At 41.6% G+C, this 21,331-nt stretch overlaps 1 protein-coding gene across 7 annotated transcripts in view; it reads left to right on the top strand.

The window, feature by feature from the left end:
• The window catches only part of ARHGAP26 (Rho GTPase activating protein 26), a 629,130-nt gene that overhangs the window by 27,258 nt on the left and 580,541 nt on the right, over window positions 1–21,331 (top strand). The window lies entirely within an intron of this gene.

The raw sequence follows: 21,331 nt of genomic DNA, 5'->3' as shown, positions 1-21,331 counted from the left end.
CAGCGGATGAAATACCGACGCCGGAAGTCCGCCAGCTGAAGATCCCGACTGAGGTAAGTAAAACCCCTAACCCCATCAAACACTAACCCTTTTGAAGCCCGCCTTACCTACGATCAGTATGCGGGGCGTCAGGATTTTGGCGTGGGGTTGATGATAGGCGGCGCTATTTAGAAGCCTATCATTAGTCCCATCCCGGGATTTTATAGTCTGGAAACTGGTGGTCGGCATTTCGACTGCCGGTTTCCTAACTACAGTATGTATTTCAGTAAGTAAGGTAACAAGACCTCTCACTTATGTAATATCTATTTAATTCTCTCTCACCAGGCTAGAGCAGTTAGACCACTGCTTCCCCTCACAACCATTAGACTGCGCCTCATATCAGTAATACTGTCCCCACATCAGTTGTAAGATGGCGGGGCTGGCATAAACGTGGTGAGTAGTGTGCTCAGCTTTCTACAACTAAAGGGCGCATCAGTAGCTGAAATTCGTCACCAACTTGTCGAGGTGTACAGTGATAACGTCATGTCAGGGAAACCGGTTTGGGTTTGGTACTCTGCCTTTGATAATGGCAGGACAGATGTTCAAGACTTATAAGCCTGCTGAATAATTCAGTCACTACAATTATTGTCTTAAAGTATCTTGGTGTAAAATGAGGCATCTTTAATGTATTTTGTATCAACCATATACCAGATTCCTGTTTGCAAAATGGTTTAGTCGTGGTCCCCCTCTTACCCCTTTCAGACATAAACCTTGGCTTTAACCCAGCTCGGAACCGTAGACACTGAACATGGGTTATAGCCTGGTTTCAGTACTTGCCCTCTGTCACACCTGGGGATGGACCCGGGTATTCCTGAATTGTCACCCTTCATACCGGACCCGGGTCTTCTGTCTAACAATGGATGCTTGGAGATTGTCATCTCCAAGCGCTACTGTGCTTACCAATCCAGTCTTTTTAGGCATGACCTGGGTAATCAAGACCCAGGTTATGTCTTTTACACATAATCCAGGGCACTGACCCATGTGCAAATATGGGAAAAACCTTTGTTGATTACAGGGTTGCGGACCCAGGTCTCCGACCAATTTTTTTAATGTTTCGACAAGTTTCAAGTTGATGTGTGTATTTGTCTTAAAGGGGTACAGTGCCTCATAAGATTTGTTTTCTGTATGCCAAAATAAAGTAGAGGTTGCCAAGCTTGGTGATGCAGGCTGACCAAATTGGAGGAGAGTCCACTTTGACTGATAATGGCATTGGAAGGCAAGTAGTGATACTTTTCTGACTCTGGGCCTGATTCAGCAGTGGGGAGTGTGGAGTAAAGAAGAGGCCAGGATCTCCGTAGGCTGACTGAGATATCCTGGCCTTATTCCCTTATGTGCGGCGGCCGGCTTGCGTGACCCCATGGGTCACTTAGCGGGCTGATGTACTCGCAGATTATCCGATGTTGCGTTGGACAGCGCAGCTCTAAGTATGTATGCAGGAGGCGTGATGCCTCCTGCTGTATTACCATAACTGCGAGGATTGAATTGCAAAGCTACTTGCGTGCTGCTTTGCAATTCCGTCCTAAGCTGAATCAGGCCCTGTGTTTTCTAGGATAACTAAAAATGATCCTAGGAAAATCATTTCAGTCATTCGCTGGCATTTTAGGTCCATACAGCAATGTTGGGCCACTTGTCTGGTACAATCAGAATGTTGACATGGACTTTAGGTTGACATGGTTAATGTGGCTTTTTTTTTTTCCTTATTATTGTTTGGTTTAAGGTTAGAAATAGGCTAAAATAAGAAACAATGTTGACATGTTAAATATTCACAATACGAGCATGCCAACATTTTTGACTGTCAACGTATTGGTTGTCGACCATTCCATGATGACAATCTGAATGTTGACTTTTCGTACCACATCCGTTCAAACTTCACTTTTGAATGTGAATTTATTTTTCTACCCCCTTGCAATAATAATTGGTGCAGGTGAATTTAAATTGAATACACAAGATGGCATTTTTACTTCGAGGATCTAATATAGATTTTTTTTATTTTTAACAGTTTTTGGCATTCTTGAGGGAAATGCAGAGGAGTCACACTTGTCGTTGGCACTTAAGTGGTTAATGACTTACTGGTACTTTTTTTTTTTTTTTTTTTTTTTTGAATTGTGAGGGTTACAATTTGCAAAAAATGTAATTAGATTTTAAGTTTAAAAAAAAAAAAAACTTTTTGGGTGGTCAGTTAAAAATAATAAATAAATGTAACTATAGCTATGGTGTTAGTGTGAGGGGGGGTTGCTATAATGAGCATTATTTTTCTTTTCAGTAGGTTGTTAAAAGTTCCCTCTACTACTGCTTATTTGCTCTAATTACATAATGTTTTAAATTGTCTGCTGTGACAATAGATCTGCTTGGCTAGTGATGTTGCTGGAGAGTTCTCCTCATTCATGCTGCCACATCAGAGAAATCCTACCGTTAGCACCTGGCTATCATGACTTGTCCACTACAGCAAAATAAACCAATTATACATCAACACTGTCAACAGTCCAATATTGGATGGTAATAGTGCTGGGACTGAGGTTATTGGTAGGTTTTTTTATTTTATTTTTGCTTTTCTTGTGGAGGCTAGATTGTATCCAATTACAACATGTGAGAGCTTGTTTTTGAACTGTAGCGAAAGTAGACACCTCCTAAGAATGTAAGCTGGTAACAACCAAGCTAGTCTTGTGGTTTTTGTTTTTTTTTTGTTTGTTTTTTTAATAACCGTTCGCCATACAAATTATATAGACTTTATGATTTTGTACAACTCGACAAAATATGCTTTTATCAGGGGAGGGACCAAATGTTGTATTGCTTTCCTTACTACAGCAGCAATGTTGGGAGACCTAGTTACCTAGTGTTACTAATTTACAAGGACAAACCTAAGTGGTAAAGATTTGTCCCTGGTCTGTCTTTGGGAGAGATCCACAAACTCTGTGAAAAGAGAAATAGTACTGCACGTTTTGATTCTTAAGGTGTCCATACACTGTGCGATAGGCACTGTGTGACGCGGCGGGGGATCTTACGTCCAACATATCGGGCGGTCCCCACACATGGTGCAATCGGGTGGTCGACCGATATACTGGCTTCTCACTCTTCCCGCATAGCGCTGCATGGGATCGTACATCGCATCTCCTGATCAACTGAACCTGCAGTAAGATCAGGGACTGCGATATACGACCCCACGGGTGCGCGCTTGGTACGACATCAGGCCCGTACACTGATCGGCTGCTTTATCGCACCATATATGGGGGGCCTTTATATTCTGGACCTTTTTTAGAATTTTTTTTTTTTCCCCATTGAATTTTTTTCTAAACACTAACCCGTAGTAAACCTGATTTATATATGGGGGATTATAGTGCGCAAGGTCAATACAGAGGTGATCGGGGAGGGACTAGAATCTGCTTAGGGGGCACTATGTGTCGGATATACAAAACCTTGTATTGTGCACCAGTTCCTTTCACATTCCAGAATAATGGATACTTGGGGTCCCAGCTGAAAAGAGTCAAATTATATAAAGATGATGCACTACTAGACGGAATAATGCATGACATGCATTTGTCAAGACAATACAAGAAGGAAGATCATACTTTGTTAACCAGGATTGCAAAAAAGTTTTCACAAATACTACAAAGAAAAGGATTCTAAGGATTTTTGAGGATATAGATTAAAGCCAGCATTAATGAATAACTTTAGTTTGAAAGCATGTTAAAACAATCAATAATGGTTCATTAACGTGTTATGACAGTGGCATGGTAGAAGGGTCATGAATAGAATCTGTGTTCTCCTGTTATCCAGAGTTACTGCACCTGACATCCAGACTGGACCCTCCACAATCCAGTACTGCAGGCAAACTGAATCAAACAAATGGAGAGCACTGGGATTATTAGTCATTTATTGAAATCAGTGTAACATCACTTCCAAAGTAATTTAAGAAAGGCTTGCTTGTTAAATTCATGGTACAGTCAGTTAGGAATTCAGTGTATTCCTGATGCTGTAAATATAAAAGTTGCTTTTACTTTCCACCTGTCTTCCAGCAGGCCTTTCCATGCAATGCAGAGTTTTATCCTTAACGTTATTGAGCCATTCACCTTTAGAGTTGTGGAACCAGTCTTCATGGTTATAATTTAGTGAAAGTTGTTCTTTTACTGTAATATATCTATCTCTCCGCATTTGCAATGATAAATGTTCAAACCAGGTGCCCTCCAAACATGATGCACATCAGTGGGTCAGTAACAATATTACCCCTTTAATGGCTGCACTCCACACAAGTGTGATGACCAACGTTTCAATGTTACTTAACAAGACCCTGACGAAGATGTTTAAGTAATATTGAAACGTTGGTCATCACTTGTGTGGAGTGGACTTTTTTCTGTGTGGGGTGGGTACCAGAATCCTGACCACCGGCACTCAGGTTTGGTTTAGAGTTAGGCACTAGGGCAGGACTTGACAAATTTTTCTAAAATCTAGATGCCAGAATGAAAGTGTAGGAGCCAGACCACTGCTGATTCCTCTCCCTATGCAAGCAAGCATCTGACTTGCTTTCCTCATTGCTTTGTTACAATGTTTGCTTGCCTTTTAAGTCACCTGAAATAGTGACTCCTAGATCCCTTTCCTCTTCAGTAGTTTCCAGTATAGTGTCATTAATACTAAATTTAACCTTTGGATTTTTGAGACCCAAGTGCATGATATTGCATTTTTTTTGCATTAAACTGTAGTTGCCACGTTCTTGAAAATTCCTCTAGTCTACCTAGTTCATCAATCATTTGTTTTACCCCTCCTGGTGTGTCTACCCTGTTGCATACCTTTGTGTCATCTGCAAAAAGGCATAGTTTCCCCTTCAATACCATTTGCAATGTCACAAATAAAGATATTAAAAGCACTGGTCCAAGTACAGATCCCTGAGGTACTCCCACTGGTAACATTTCCTTCTTGAGACTGCACTCCGTTTACTACAACTCTGTTTCCTATCCTGCAGCCATAATCTTATCCATTCAACTATCTTTGTATCCAATCCCATGCTTTCCAGTTTAACAGTCTGCGACGTGGAACAGTGTCAAAAGCCTTATTAAAGTCTAGATAAGCTATATCTATGGTCCCTCCTTTTATCTATTTCCTTAGTCACCCAGTCAAAAAAGTCAATAAGATTTGTTTGACATGATCTCCCCCCAGTAAATCCATGCTGTTTGGGGTACTGCAAATTGCTGGATCTGAGATAATCTACGATTCTTTTAAGAGTGTTGCTATGGGGAACTTCTGCACTCTTTAGATGGCTTGATACATATCCCATTTGTCAGTTGAGTAGAGATAGGAAAAATAAGCTGCTCCAGAAGGTGTATAATATAATGTGACTCCTTTTTTTCCCTTGGATTCTTTGAGAATATTCCAAGCTGTCCTAAAGCAGTCATTCAAACAACAGGGGCCAAATGTAATAGGGTGAGAGTTTCTCACACTTTTTAAACTCAGCCAATGTAAGAGTCCGAGAACACAGCAACAGAACAAACATGTTTTTCAGACTCAAAAAAACACAATTTAAAATCTCATATAGATGTTTTCCAATTTTGAAGATAAAACTTGAACAATGTGAGAGATAACTGCTAAACTCTCACCTTATTACATTTGGCCCCAGGGGTGAGAATACTTATACACTAATGAAGAGTCATGCAGTGTTATGGTCAATTACTTGCAAATGTCTATTATACTATAAGAGTTTGGAGCAAAGTGACTGCAGTCATGGACAGAAATATGCTGGTGGAAGACTTGGGTACATAAGCAAGGTTTGGCCCATAAATGCAATGTTTTTATCATCTGACATGGTGGTGGAGATGTGAGGTTCCATGCTCTCTATACACAGCATCATTTTGTTTACTCTACCTAATTCCAGTTTTGTGATTGGATCACTTTCAAAATAAACTTCCCCATTGTTGAGCCTCTAGTATTCGGTCATCCCTCTTCCTATCCTTCATAGAGGATACAACTCCATAACTGCTTCCACGTGGCTGGGCTTCACTGGAGGAAACAATGTCCTACAACCAATTTCCTCTACAATAAATTCATACTTCCCCTTAGTCCCTTTCACCTTCCTAGCAAACATAAGTGAAACAATTTCTACTTGGTGCAACAGTTATTTTTCCTGTGGTTCCCTGATTCAGTTCCCTGAGGTCATCGTACAACTGCTGTTTGGAATTAATGTTTTGGAGAGAGAAGGGTGAGGCAGGAATTAATCTCTGCTATATATGGCTGTCAAGCCTTAGACCTATTTAAGCATTCAATATGTGTCATGCTTGTCTCTATATTATGTTAAAGCAAAATCACTGTAAAAAGGAATGCAAAGTATTTGCATGCCTCTCGTTGTTGTATATATTGTAAGCTGTTTAGAATAGAGCTTTCACTTGTCTCCCACAAGTTTATTTGAAATTCGATATGTGCGAGTTCGCTTTTACTTGGTTCTTTTCACCAAAATTATCACTAGTTCGGATTTATTTTATTTATCTGAAACACGTGATAGCCGGTAGCCAATAAGATGCAGTTTTCGAGATCCGAACATATCCGAGTAAAACCAAACCCGCACATCTCTATTTGAAATACATTTTTCTGTGAAGCACCACAGGCTTATAAGGCTAGGTAAATAGATGAAGAAATACATACGTACATTTTAATGATGATCCTCAATTCTCCTAGTTTGTGATTATGATCCATAATATACATTTTATTTGGCTTTTGCCATTTAGTGATGCATATTTGGCATAAAATACAGTATATCTTAAATAGACCTACCATGTCATATTTTTGACTTTGTAAAAAGTGTAAATGTATCCTTTTTACTGTCGATTTAACCAAATAAATTTAAGTAGCTAAAGGTAGTTAGTTTTGTCAGGTTAGTAGCTATTGAGAAAGATTATTGCTTCATTTAGAAATTAAATTGACCCTCACCATCCCTGTATTCTTCACATAAAGGAAATAAAATTGCACCAAAAGTAATCTAATGTAACAAAGTGTGTTTCACTTTCAGGAAACCACTGGGCATTCTAGTCTTGGGTTATACAGAAACCAGTATTTGTATAATTGTAGTCTTCTCTGTAAAAAAAACAAAAACGTAGCTCTTTAGCAAGTGAGGGGTAGTTGACAGATTAGAGCAGGGATGGGGAACCTCAGGACCGGGGGCCATATAAGGCCCGCGGAATAATTGGTCTGGCCCCTGGAGCTTTTTCTGCTAGCCTTATCTTGCTAGCAGGGTGCCTAGAATGGCACCCTGCAGCCAGAATCTATGCAGCAGTGCCACCTGGAGCGTCATTAGAGCACTTCAGACGGTCACACTGCTGCCTTACAGCTCCCCATAACATCCTCAGGATGCTCCGGGCATTGCTTTAGTCACCGACAATTGTGACCCCACCCCTGTATGATGTCACACGAAGGGGGAATGGCCTGCACCTGGCCGCGAATAATGTATATATCAAAATGGCCCTCAGCAGAAAAAAAGGTTCCCCACCCCTGGATTAGAGAATAGCTTCATGTACAAATAGAAGTTCTCGCTACAAACGTAACCACCGCTATATACTGAATGACTTCTGCGTTTTCTGTGTGCCTGATTGTGTTGTGTTTTCCTTTTTAGGTTATTACATTTGGGCTAGGTTTGCAAATCATTTCTGGAGTATTGACACATGATTGTGCTAACCTTAATCTAAAAACCCAAGAAGTAGATAGTTACTACAGTTTGTGTTGTATTTTCCTTTGCCTCTTCTTGGTGTGCACTCTTATCAGTGGGTGCTCATAGTGTGCGATAAGGTGGGGCAGTGTTCTCTCTAGATGTAATCGAAACAAGTGGAACACAATCTATTCCTTACCGACCACACTAATTCTTAACAGCAAATGTTTCATATCATACAGCCGTACAAATGATGCGTTTGTAAACCATTACAGAATATTCTGTAGTATAAAGCATATATGACTATTGCTGGCCATACACTAGTACGATTCGATTCATCATACGTTTTCTCTTTAACTCCCCGGCAGTCCCGACGGCACGATTTGGTGCTTTTTAACACACACGATCTGCATACGATTACGATAGATAATATGGGATGCACATTTGATCATACGATACTTTTTAAGAGCGGTGGGAGCGCGCATCGGATCGTATCCTACCTAAATGCTACACTATTTCGACATGATTCATCCTACGATGCGTCAAATCAGGCAATCGGCCCGAAATCGCGCTAGTGTATAGCCAGCATATCACTTGAGCATTATTGGACAGCATTTTAGTGTTTGAGTTTTTAATAGCCAGTTGTTCTAAAAGCTGGCTCATATTTAGCCCCCTTTTTGACCCATAATGTTTCTCAAGTGGATTTGGTTTATGTATGTACTTACCAATGCAATATTTATGTGCCAACTTTTTCTTTAGAACCTCATTACAGTAGAGTTTCTTGGCACACAAAAAGCAGAATATTTTTTTGAATTTTATTTAATGTTCAGCAAAGATTCAAAACCATTATAAGTCAATGAGCTAATACTTTTTTTTTTTTCTTGTCAACCTTCAATAAGAGTGCTGTAATTTTCATTTGGTTGTGAATAGTAACGATCTACAAGTACACAGAAGGATAAAGGATCTATAATACAACTTGGTAAAGAGACACATATAGATGAATAACAGAAGAGAATAAATTTAAATAAAAACATTAAAGATGAAAAAAAGTAAATATAAAAATTAAATCTACAATAATGGCACAATGCAGTTCGAAGTATTAATCATAAAATCTTAGCAGTAGCCCACCCCAATGTCAGATTCTCAAATCTCGTAATATAGGCACACGAGATTGGGGGTGGAATCAATGTGTTTCTGTGGCTAAATCACACATTTACTAACTCTTCAAATTAGGGATGAGCGGGTTCGGATTTACTTGGTTCTCACAATGGCATTCTATTGGCTATCACGTGTTTTGGATAGCCAATAAAATAAATCCGAACTTGTGGTAAAGTGGTGATAAGAACAGAGTAAATCCGAACCCGCTCATCCCTACTTAAAATCAATAATTGTCTGTCAGTAAATGTGTGATTTAGCCCGAGAAACACAACATTCCATGTAACATATTCAGAAAATTAAGGGGATATTATTATACAGGGGAGCATCAATGTGGGAAATCCATTTGAAGGTGTGCTATGAAGTAGAATCAATACTGAGAAATCCATGATATGGAAGAGACTCCATCTGTGTTACCATAATAGGGTGGAAAAATACTATAATTCAGGTCTGGTATATGATATTGGTAGGTGTCATGATATGATATGGGTGAGGCATGGATATAGAGGAGAAATAATTCAGGTTGGCATGACATGAAAAAAAATAAAAAATGAATGTGCGGGACATAATGATGATAATACAGGGCGATTGCTGGGCTTGGGAGAACATCAATGCAGGCCACCACAGGCACATTGTATGACCAGGAAATGGTTGGAGTGGACAATACCTGACAAGGGGAGGTTTCCCATTCTCCACTGTGTTGCAGTCCCAAAGACGCTCTCTGCATTGAGTATATTATTCAGGTGGACATGGTAGTTATATTTCGTTTAAGCACTTTAGCTTTATTAAAAAAAAACACTGGCCAATTGCCATCGAAATTGTATAACTCCTGCTTTGTTTTAGTTGTATTACGTTTTGTATGGCGCATTCATTTTATAATTTAAGCAATTCCCCAATTAATTTTTTGCTCAAGTTAGTGTTTACAAGTAGTTAATTGGTAACATTTTAAGAGTATGTGCTGTCCCCACCCCAAGAGGAGTTACAGAGGGTATTGAGAGGTGTCCTACTGCCATGGTTGGGATGCCATAGACTTTTGTAACTGTGTGTGTTTGTGGGTTCTTTTTTTCTCGTGCTATGGAAACTTTAGAGCTTGTGTGAGACTTTGACAGTGGACATATACTCTTGTTTTGGCTTTACCTACTGTCTATTTTGGCTTCCAGAATTTTTACGGGACCATTTTAGGTTCCCAAGCTGTTCCTAAACTACTGTAACGTGTAACAGAATCACTATTGCTAAAATACACCTGAATCTTTTTCACCCATTTATGCATACAGTATTGCTTTGTATTATTTGTATGTTGGAATAGTTTCATCCTTTCTGTACAGAAACTATTGAGCACCTGAGGTTAAATTTGCTATGTAGAACTTTTCAAAGCTGCTGCATCTTTGGCAGTTTTGGCCACTGGATTTAAAAGGGCAATAATATTAAATACAAAACACGCAGTGTATTGTTTTTAATGCTATTTAGTTTTTTAAATACAGTGGCCAAAACTGCTGAAGATGCGGCGGCTTTTTAAAAAAAACACTGCATAGCATTACTACCCCTAGAGTTTTTCTCTGGCTGCTTCTGACATGGACTGTAGGTTGGCAACCAATTCTACATTTGTCATTTCAATACCAGAATGTTGACTACAGTTTTTGGGTTAGACTAAAATATGCAACAACAAAAATGCCCATGTTTGTCGACATTAAGTTGTCGACCTATTAAATGATGACATTCTGAGCATGTCGACTTTTTTAATGCTGGTATTGTTTGTTGACATAAGGACCATGTCGATATTCTGGTGTTTACATTATGAATGTTTTTTTTTCACACCACACACTTCTGATCACATGGTCTTAACATTCAGCATATTTGACAGGTCCTGTTCTATTGGCACAAGATAAGCACTAGAGCCTGTGAGTAAACTCTTATCTGAATGCTGATATGACTGTACTGTTGTTTTCTCTAGTAGGAGGGAGGTGTACTGTATGTGTGTATGTTCTGTAAAATATTTCTGGTATTTTCCTGTCTGCCGTCACATTTCATGCTAATTTCTGTGTGAAGTGGGTGTGTGAGTTTTGGCTCTGTAATCAGCCGGGCTTGTTCCATAATGGAGTGGATCGCATTAGGATTTGTTGTATTCTGCACCACCATCCTCCTATTTTATCTTCTCCCTCCTCCACAACTTATGTTTCTTCCCATTAATTTCTGGTAATTGTAGAATTGTTACTATGAGCAGTACACCTGAATACACATCTGTTCCTTTCATGCTGGTTTTAAGGTGCGTACACACTAGGCGATTAGAAAAGACAGTACGATTACAACATTGCAACCGTACAGTCATTCCTGATCCCCTGTAGTGCCTACACTGAACGATATGTTGTTCAGTGCAGGCATCCTCCCTCATCCCCGAATATGCCCAACCTGTCGTTATCGGCAGATTGACCAGCATGTTCAGGCAATGATTGATGTCGGAAACTACCAGTGGGAGCGCGCATCGCTGGTCGTTTCCGACATTATGGTGCACGATTAGTGAGCGATTGCACAAGTACGATGTCATAATCATGCAATCGCTCAGTAATATCACCCTGTGTGTACGTACCTTTTAAACCACCATTTTTAAGAAAAAATGTTTTATTTTATTTAGAGTTGGCGATTCCTAAAAAAAAAAAAAAAAATTCTATTTGTCTAGCATAGACCCTTATTAACTGTATTTTTGAAGTTGAATTGTCATCTCCCCATAAAACCACATTTGGTATCTTTTTAAAACATAATATAAGGATGTTTTGTCAGTGGGGAAACTAGTTATTTTTTTCTTCTAGTGCTCGATTAAAAAATAAATCACTTAATGGGGTAGATTATCAATGTAGAATAGACGTTATCAGCATTGTCTAGCAGAGTTTGGTACAGGATGCCGGCGCTCGGGATCCCGGAGGTTAGAATCGCAAAGTCGGCATCCTGATAGTGTTAAGTATCCTAACCCTATATATAGCGCTGGTAACATTTTTCAGCAGTTACATCTGGCAAATACAAACCATGGAACAAATAGATTTCTTAAAAAGCTGCAACAGTGCAGTCCAGTATGCCTGGAACTCGTGCATGCTACATTTACATCTGCTGCATACAGGCCCCTGAATTATCTGTCTAGAGTAGACCAGCATTTTTCAACCACTGTGCCGTGAGCGGGTGTAGTGTGCTGCTGCGGTCAGCTCAGCGCACTACTACAGTAGTGTGTATTATTCATGTGGAGGCCAATCTGTGTATTTTTTTTTTTTTTTCATTGGTCATGCATGCCGGATGGTGTGCCTTGACAATTTTAAAATCTTGTGTAGTGTGCCTTGACAATTTTAAAATCTTGTGTAGTGTGCCTTGAGTTGAAAAAGGTTGAAAATCACTGGAGTAGACTATGGGCCTGATTCAGACCCACTCGCGAGCGGCTGTCCGCTCGCAAGTGGGTCGATGTTATGGACTGAGCATGCGCACGACGGAGGGAGCTCCGTCATGCGCATGCGCCAGACGCGACGAGCGAAGGAAAGTCCTTCGCTCGTTGTGTCCGATCAAAGGCGGCGTGCTGTCAATGTTGATTGACAGCACGCCCCCTTTGGTGGGCGTGTCGGGGGCGTGCCTCCCTGACGGGGGCGTTCCCACGGGAACGCCTCCCGTCAGAAGCCGGCCCACTGACATCACTAGTGATGTCAGTGGGAGTGATTTTGGCTCTGATAGAGCCAAAATCACTCCGGAGCTTGCGGTTGAAAACCTCAACCGCAGGCTCCGGCTCGCAAATTCGATGGTCGCGATGATCTCGACCATCGCGACCATCACAATGCACGCTCGTATAGCCTGTGGGTGGTGACCCACAGCTATACGAGCGTCCAGGAGGACGCTCCATGAAAATGGAGCCCGGCCCTCATTCAGAGCGTGCGGCTCTGAATGAGGGCCTATGTTCATAACATAAAGTACATTTATTTGTTTTTATTATGTGGTTCTATTGTATTTGTGTTGGCGTTTATTGCGATGTTTATTGTAAAGGAAAGTCCTCCTGAAGGGTGCACAGAGGACTGAATTCTTCACAACTTGACTCTTACTTTAAAGTCTGTTCAATGTGGAATGTGCGATATCCAAGGAGTAATAGTGTTGGCTGATGCAGTTGATACCTTCAAGAGGGTTCTTAATTATGTTTTTAGAATCGAAGGGTATACAAAGTTATTGTCTCATACTATAAATGGGCTGTTTTATCCAGGAGAAATTTTTTTTCATGTATTTGCAATTATTAGGCATTTTTTTTTTTTTCATTATTATTATTTTGGAGGTTTTATATTCTTACTTTGGGCTGCTGTCCACTTTGGGCAAACCTAACCGTTCCAGGCCTTTAAACACTTTTGACATATGTGATGCAAGTAAGCCATATGTAGGTAGGTGTATGTGTGTGTGTGTATAATATATGTATATGTGTATATATATATATATATATATATATATATATAATCTCTATCTCTGGCGATTGCCCAGGTTTAGGTCAAGTTATCACGTTTTATTATGTGATATTGTCTAAATTCATCCAGTGAAAGGCCCAGAACAGGCTCCCTGGGTCAAAATTCTGCCCGGTGCACTCCACTGTGAGGTCTGACGAGTATCCCAACCACTCCATTAATTTGACACCCCAACCAATTGCCACCTCTCTGAAGTTTTCATTCAAATCCATCCACTGGAAGGTCCAGAACAGGCTCCCCGGGTCAAAGCTCTGCCTAGCTTACTCCAACGGGAGGCCAACCAAGACCTCAACCCCCTAGTATGTCTTCTGGGATCCAATGTTACCTCTGTGTGTAGTTTTTGTCCAAATCCATCCAGTGGAAGGCTCAGAACAGGCTCCCTGGTTCAAAGTTCTCTCCAGTGTACACCAACGGGAGGTCTGGCCAAGACCATAACCCCCTAAAATTGTCAGTGTCCAACTGGACCATCTCATCTTGATTTCATCCCAATCAGTGCACAGGGGTGTCCAATGCATAACTAGACAGAAAAACAAATGGACCAATGACTTGTATGTATATTTAAATTGTTGATTATATACTCTGAAAAGTTATCAAGGGGAGATATACAATATATAAGATGTTAGCTCTTTTCTGGTAGACGGCTGATTAGTAGCCTTGATTGCTAGATCAACTGTGAGAGGCTGATGAAGGGTGTATCAGTCTCTGTAGTCAGTCTCTCACTGTCTGGAGAACAGTTCAGAGGCCTGTTCAGAGAAACTGTTATTACTGAATGTGAAGGTGGGTACACACTATAGCGATATATCTGCAGATGATGGGTTGTTCATACACAGTGAACGACCATCATCTGCATGCTGCAGCAGGTCGGACAGGGCGTGGCCTAATCGCGGAAGATGTGGCCCCGCCCCCTTCAGGGAAAAACCATGTGCGGCGCACTAGGGAGGGGGGGTACTGTGTGCCCTTCAGCCAGGGGCACAGCCAATGGGGGGCACGATCAGCGTATTTTTTGCTGCTGAAGAAATTAGCTGCGGACAGTTTCACCAAGCCCCTGGACTGGTGTACTGCTACTTGGCTGCTGCATGACTAGGTCAGCCATGTACCCCAGGAGACTGCACCCTTTAGTAGTTTTCCCAGGTTCAATATCACGAGTGCTCCACCTGGCTTTTTTTTTTTTTTTTCACATGTCACCCGGCAATATCCTTCTCCAGGAGTCTGACTACCAAAATCCGTCTTGCTGAACTTATGTTACTGTGACTGTCACAATAACCGATCCCTCTCCCATCTTTAAGAGGTCATGCATGGTTTGGATGGCAGGAACATTGCAGAGAGGGTAGACTGAGTGCTTGTGGGTGCCCTGCTGGACACCGTTATGCCTGCAAGAGGGCAATATTTGTGGCCAGCCAGGTTACTGCTCCCACCCAGCTATTTGTTAATGCTACCTGACTGGTAATTTTTTTTCACGGGGGAAAACTGTATGTGTACGTGTATACATGCATGCAGAGTGTTCCTGCTACATTTTTTTTTGGTGTCCAGTAAAAATACTCATTCACACTTTTTAATGAGTATTTTTATCTAATGGGGCGTATATTAGCGGTATGCAAAACTTTAATGAAAGCACGCCTTAAATAGAATTTCATATGGTGCTTGGTGGGGTGCCCCTAATTGATCAGATTATTCATCTGAGCACATAGTAAAAAATGTTTTATCTGTTTAATAAACTCATTGCATTTAAGAAGCTCATAAAATAATAAGTATGAAAATATTTGACCAAATTTCACAAGTAACTTGAGCCCTTATACATAATACAGAGGGAGAGGGGCCCTAGATTGCACACCCTAAGCACAATGTGAGGTGCTACCTGCTGAGACTTGTAGTGCTGCAAGCAGAAAATGAAACAAATGCAAGTGCACACTCTAACTATGCTGAAATTAATATTAATACTGCTAAATTGCATCAAAGATTTTCTTAGCATAATGATGGCCATAATTATGGGCCTGCCCACCATATCCACGTGACCTCCATCAGACAGGTACCTAACACTCCTATGGAACAAATACAGCCCTTATACATATCTGATATTTTACAGACCATATGCCCTGTTGAAATACTTGTGAAAGTCCTGTTGCAAAAGAATAGTTTGCAGTGAGTGAGCAGACTACACACTGCTGGTCTGTCATAGCCTCAGGTTGCAGCCGCAGTACAATTCTCACCTGACAGAGAACAACTGCTAATGAAAAAAAAAAAAATCTTTGTACACTCACAACAGATTTATCCGCAGATCGAGTGATCTGCACGTGATGGTTGTTCATACAGACTGGACAACCATAATCTGTCTTCTGGCCGCAGGGCTTGTCACATCCCCCTCCCCGTGGCCTCTGCTGCAACTGTACGGGTGGTCTGCAGACAGCCCTTACACATACCACCATGTCCCAATATATCTGCAGCATCTGCTGTGCAGCATAGCCGTCGCGATATGTCTGTGAACGACGTCGTTCAGACACATCACTAGTACACACTGGCCGACGGCCAATATATCTGCCAGTGTGTACCCAGCATAAAGCTGTCGGCCCTGTTAAAATACAATCCCACTCACTAGTCCTAGACTTCTAAGGCGCAGGCACTGCAGAGGGGAGCAGACATGCTACTGTTCTTGCTGGGCTGATTCAGATCTGGATGCAGTTGCATCTTGTTGCAGAGTCGCAGCAGCTGTAATATACAAATGCCAGTTTCTGTCTTTCCCATGTATACTACAGTGCGCTGGTATGTGCAAGCCCAGAGACGCCCACTTTCAGTGCATGCTACAACACTGCCGATGGTTCTGAACACTCCACAATCAGCACATTATCATGTTCATCATTGACCCTTTCACCATCCCTATGGCAGGTGCAGTGTCTCCTTCTGAACACCATCTAAACATGGCCGCTGTGGCTCTGCGTCTGAGAACGCAGCCACTTCTACTGACACCCTTGACTCTTTCATAACATGCCCATGTGAAAGATTTTTTTTTTGCGTTCACTTCTAGTCACCACCCAGGAACACCCATGCTTTTGCCTCACCATTTCTAATAGCACCAGTCCCATTTCTGATCAGCGTATACACTTGGTAACGCATGCACCTTAGGGGTTTTCAGAATATTTTGCACATGTGCAGTAGCAAATCACTCAACTGCAAGCATCGGCATGGCAGGCACCCCTGAATCAGGCCCTCTGTGTTCAATAGCAGGTGAAATGCACTAACTGCAGCCGAAATCTGTCAGGAATCGGGAAGGCCTGGACTGGGTTGACTTAAGATCACTGGAACTTCCCCAACATTTATGGCACCCACCCGGAGCTCTTGATAAACAATCTGCTAGTTTGGCGTGCGCTGCAGACACAAACACCCCAACATCTACAGTGACCAGAGCTTTTCTTTTCTTTTTTTTTTTTTTTCCCCATTCTGTCTTTCCTGTAAAGGGGGGGGGGGGGGGTGTCCGATTTGAGTTTCGTCGGGATAGTGTGTTACAGGGGCACTCTTGGCCAATCAGAGGTCAGTATTTGTCTGACCAACAGCTTCCTTCTCCCACCCATTGGCTGTGCTGTCTGGTCACTTTGAGTTTTGACCCATAAGCACGCTCTCTCCAGCCTAGGGGTGGGGACTCTCATGACATTGCTGCGCAGCAGGAGCTGTGAGTCTAGATTCAAAATACTGGATGTTGGAGGTCACAAGACAACATGGTGACCAGGTTCAGGGGATGGTGAGGAGAGGAAGAGATCCTGGGCTTCAGACATCAGACAAAGCAGGTGAGGTATGGGAGTGGACTCCGTGCCAGTCACTTAAGTGCTGTATGTAGTGTCCTGCATGGCTGCCCAATGTCAGTGCTAGGGTAGTCCATGACACCCCACATACTATACATTAGGCTCGGGTGTGGGGCGGTTGAAGGTAATGACAGGCGTAGTGTTCCTGCTAGAATGCGTGCAAGACAGGGCGCAGACTCATGGCCAGGTTATCCTATATGCACCCCTTAGGCGTGCGTGCTCCTGAAAAGGGAGCGTGGCCGATCAGGAAGGGAACATGTCCTTGTGGAACGCTCCTAAATTCATCACGTTTTTGGGTGTGCCCAGCACTTACGGAGGAACTAGGCTTTACTCAAGCTCTCCCCTCATGGGGAATAGATGCTGAGCGTCTGTTCATCCAGGGGGAATTGGTCACTGCAACTTTCCCACCCGTGGGACACTGAGACTCACTGGTGAGGGCTCAGTGCAGGCTGTTTTAGTGGTGCGCTGCTAAAAGGATAGGGCGCATTTTGCTCTTTTAAAATTGAGCAGGGTGCAGTGCGTGTGGTATAAGAGAGAGACAATAAATAGATAGACAATGTCTAGATCGACCCCAGATGTTAGACAGTTAATAGATCGACAGGTACTAAAGGTCGACATGTTAGAAGGTCGACAGGGTCGACACGAAAATGGTCGACATGATTTTTTTGCATAATTACCATTCGGCCCCTTGTGGGCTCTCTTCGCTCGCCAAGCTGCGGGCATGAATTTATTCTCCCTCCATGCCCACTTGGATGGTAGGGAATGACGTTGGACACTGGCTCGTAAGTGCCTAACCCTAAAATCATGTGTCGATCATTTTTGTGTCTACCATTTTCATGTCAACCTTCGTGCCTGTCGACCTATTGACTGTCTAACATCTGGGGTCGATCTAGACATTGTCTAACTAATTACTGTCTATCTACAGTCCGGTACCCGCTAAAACAGCCTAGCGAGAACACTAAAGGAGGAGTGTCTGTTAGCCGTTAAGACTGTGATGAGAGGAAGTCTGTCCAACCCACAACACTCTAATGCGCAGCTGCTAGATACATTCCTTACAGCATTCCAGATCTAGATTTGTGTTTTTTTTTTTTTTTTAAATAACATGAAAGTAAACTGCTAATTTGCAGATTACTTGCTCTTATGTAATTGTAAATGGTCTCTGGCATGGGCGTTGTTGCAGACTGGGTTATTCTGTTACAGCGGGTAGTGGGAGGGGGCTTCACTATTTCAGGCGGGGGTGGTTCTAAGTACACTAGGGATGGCCATCAACAATTGATTCTGAATCATCGATTGTTTATGGCTGATGTCAAATGTTTTTCCATCGATGGGGGAGAACCAGATGGTTTCCCTCCATCAATGGAAGAACATGACTGAATAGTTTTTTTTTGTTTTTTTTTAAAAAGGTGCTGGGTCACGGATCTCTGCCCTGATACCAGAATAGCCACGCCCCTGGTTCTGATTGACCCACGGGCCGGTCAGGCATAGAACAGGGATGACCATCAGTTGGTTAAACCATTGATGGTCATGCATTGCATAGTTGGTTGGTAACAATTGATGGCCACACCTTATTTTGCCATTGATGGTAACCATACCGATGGCCATCCCTAATAGAGCCCACGCCCCCGCCCCCCCGTGTATCTCTGTATTATAACCAGAAAAAGGAAAAGATCAAGTCTTAGGCGCTTGGAAGGATCATATTTAAATATAAAGATCAAATAATAATGTGTGAGTAAAAATATATAAAAATTCTCTCAGATTATCAATTAGCCGATGAACTGGTAATATATTACTGAGCAGCAGTTAGAACAATGGTTGCAAACCAATATACATACAAAGGAAAAAAGAAAACTATAACCGCGCTCCATTGTGTTAAAAAACAGCAGCACCGTGTAACAATTAAAATAAAAAATATTTAATATCTTGTGGCTGGTGAGCCCTGAACATAGCGCTGATAGTGCTTAAGTTTATTCCATTTACTGCACATCTCCTCTGTTTGGACATTCAAGTACTAGGTGAGTGACATTATGTTCCCGTATGAGAGTGCAGAGCTATAAGAAGTCTGCTGGGTTAACTGTGTGTACACAACAATTACTTAAACGACATCGATTGGGATATACATCTCTGTTCTTTACATTTACAAGCAGTACGGATAAGGTGGATCCTGGCAATTAATGGCTTTCTCTTTGGGATTCCTATAATACTGTTTAGTGATTAATTTTTTTACAACACTATTTATTAACTACATCAAATAACCTATACAGCAGGACGCGGCTAATTGGTTAACAAATTCCAAGGTTCTGTGGATTATAGTACATTTATTTTTTCAATTACAACAATAAAAGAACCAATTCCAAGAGAACACTTATTGTGACCCTTAACAAAAGGGTCTTTAGCAACCAGCTGATATGTATTAATGTGTGAATATGAATATTTCATTTTGATTCTTAGGTTTATACATGTTTTAAGCAATTAGAGAGAACACATGTAGTTTTTGTTTATATTTACATTAAATATTTTTTATTAATTTGTTACATGGTGCTGCTGTTTTTTAACACAATAGAGCGTGGTGTTCTTTTTTCCTTTTGTATCTCTGTAGTAGTGTGTAGCTATGTGTTACTGTGTATGTGTTTAATATGATAGATATATATATATAATATATATATATATATATATATATATATATATGACCCCGCCCCTCCTCCTTCTCCCCAGACAATCTTTAGTTGGTGCTGTGGGGGTGAGCAGGTGGCTTTCGTGCTGTGGAGGGCTGGGGGTAACTTCCTCTGGCTGCTAATGATGGTGAAGAGTGGTGGGCGGCCAGAAGTGGGTACTATCGTTTGGTAAACAACAGTGTAGTGAGGGTGGGGGGTGAGGATGGGCCAGCTACAGCTGCTACTACTTTAGCTACTTAACCTTACCCCCTCCCTACCCCCAGCACTACGTGCCACAAAACTCCTAGACCCCAGTACTGCCCCAGCTGCTATCTATCCTTGCCCCTTCCAAACACCCAGCACTGCCCCAGCTACCCCCAGAACTGCCTTCTCATAACTCCCTCCTTGCCCCCCAGTACTGCACCAGCTACTATCTACCTTTGCCCCCTTCTTACCCTGAGCACTGCCTGCCCCTAGCCCCTTCCTCTCCACCCTGCACTGTCACAACTGCTGTCTGCCCTTACTGCCCTCTATCCCCAGCTCTACCCCAACTTCTCCCTGCTTTTATCCCCCCACAGGTCTACACAAAACTGCTGCCTGTCCTTAACTCACTCTTCTCTGTTACCTACCCCAAGTACTGTCCCAACTGCTGCCTGCTCTCACCCCCATAATATGTGATTGGAACCAGAAACAGTGGGATAGGACCCCATTTATAAAATGAGTGTTGGCACTACTATACTCCTAGTTAATCTTCAGATACTGGCTGAGGAGTATTTATATAGATGTTATATGACACGCTTTTAGCAATGTTAAATTCTGTTTTCAGCCCTATTTCCTGCACTAACCGGATCAGGTTGAGCATCCTGGTGCAGAATGTTGTTAGGGTTGCAGAACCTGGCACACAGTTACAGATGAATGTCTATGTATTTGTTTAAGTACAGCACTGGAAAATTGGCAAAATAAAGCTTTGTTCTTACAGTGCCCCCCCCCATATTGAAGTCTAGTTTCATTTGTTGAAGCTCTTTGTGAATCTTGTTGCATGAGAAGAGACTTAAGTAAATCAGAAAAATAGCCCTTTTAACTTTGAAATTCCAATCAACAGGGGTTCATTGTTTAGGCTGAAGGATGAGATTTTTACTGGAAGGTATCCCAGTTACTTACAGACAATTCCTTGTGCATTTCACAATATAACCACACATTTACACAGAAAGTTAATGAACCTGACACCCGTACTCTGCATAAACCTCTTGAAAATTATGTTCTGTTGGGAAACAGTTGCTTGTGTGACAGTAGCTGTCTGCAATCACAGCAGAGTCACCCCAAAAAAATTAAATGTCCACCACCCAATATCATTTATTTTTTTATTTTTTTTGTAATAAGAGAGTATGTAAAAAAAAAAATCAATTTCTGCCAAATCTTTTGTTTCAATTTATTAAACGATTTACTAATTGTGGCCTATTTCTTCAGGTTTTTTGTTTTTTTTTGAAGTATCAGTATTCATTAAGGAATCGCCACAAAATTTGGACCCCCTAAGGTAACTTTTTTTTTTTTTTTTTCCTCCCGAATCCAAACCAAATTAATTTTTGCTGTAACTCGAAACGT

Source organism: Taudactylus pleione, unplaced genomic scaffold (assembly GCF_031769625.1).
Source record: "Taudactylus pleione unplaced genomic scaffold, aTauple2 ptg000349l, whole genome shotgun sequence".
NCBI classification, from domain to species: Eukaryota; Metazoa; Chordata; class Amphibia; order Anura; family Myobatrachidae; genus Taudactylus; species Taudactylus pleione.
The sequence above is the reverse complement of the archived record's forward strand: the minus strand, read 5'-3'. Positions and strand labels throughout refer to the sequence as shown.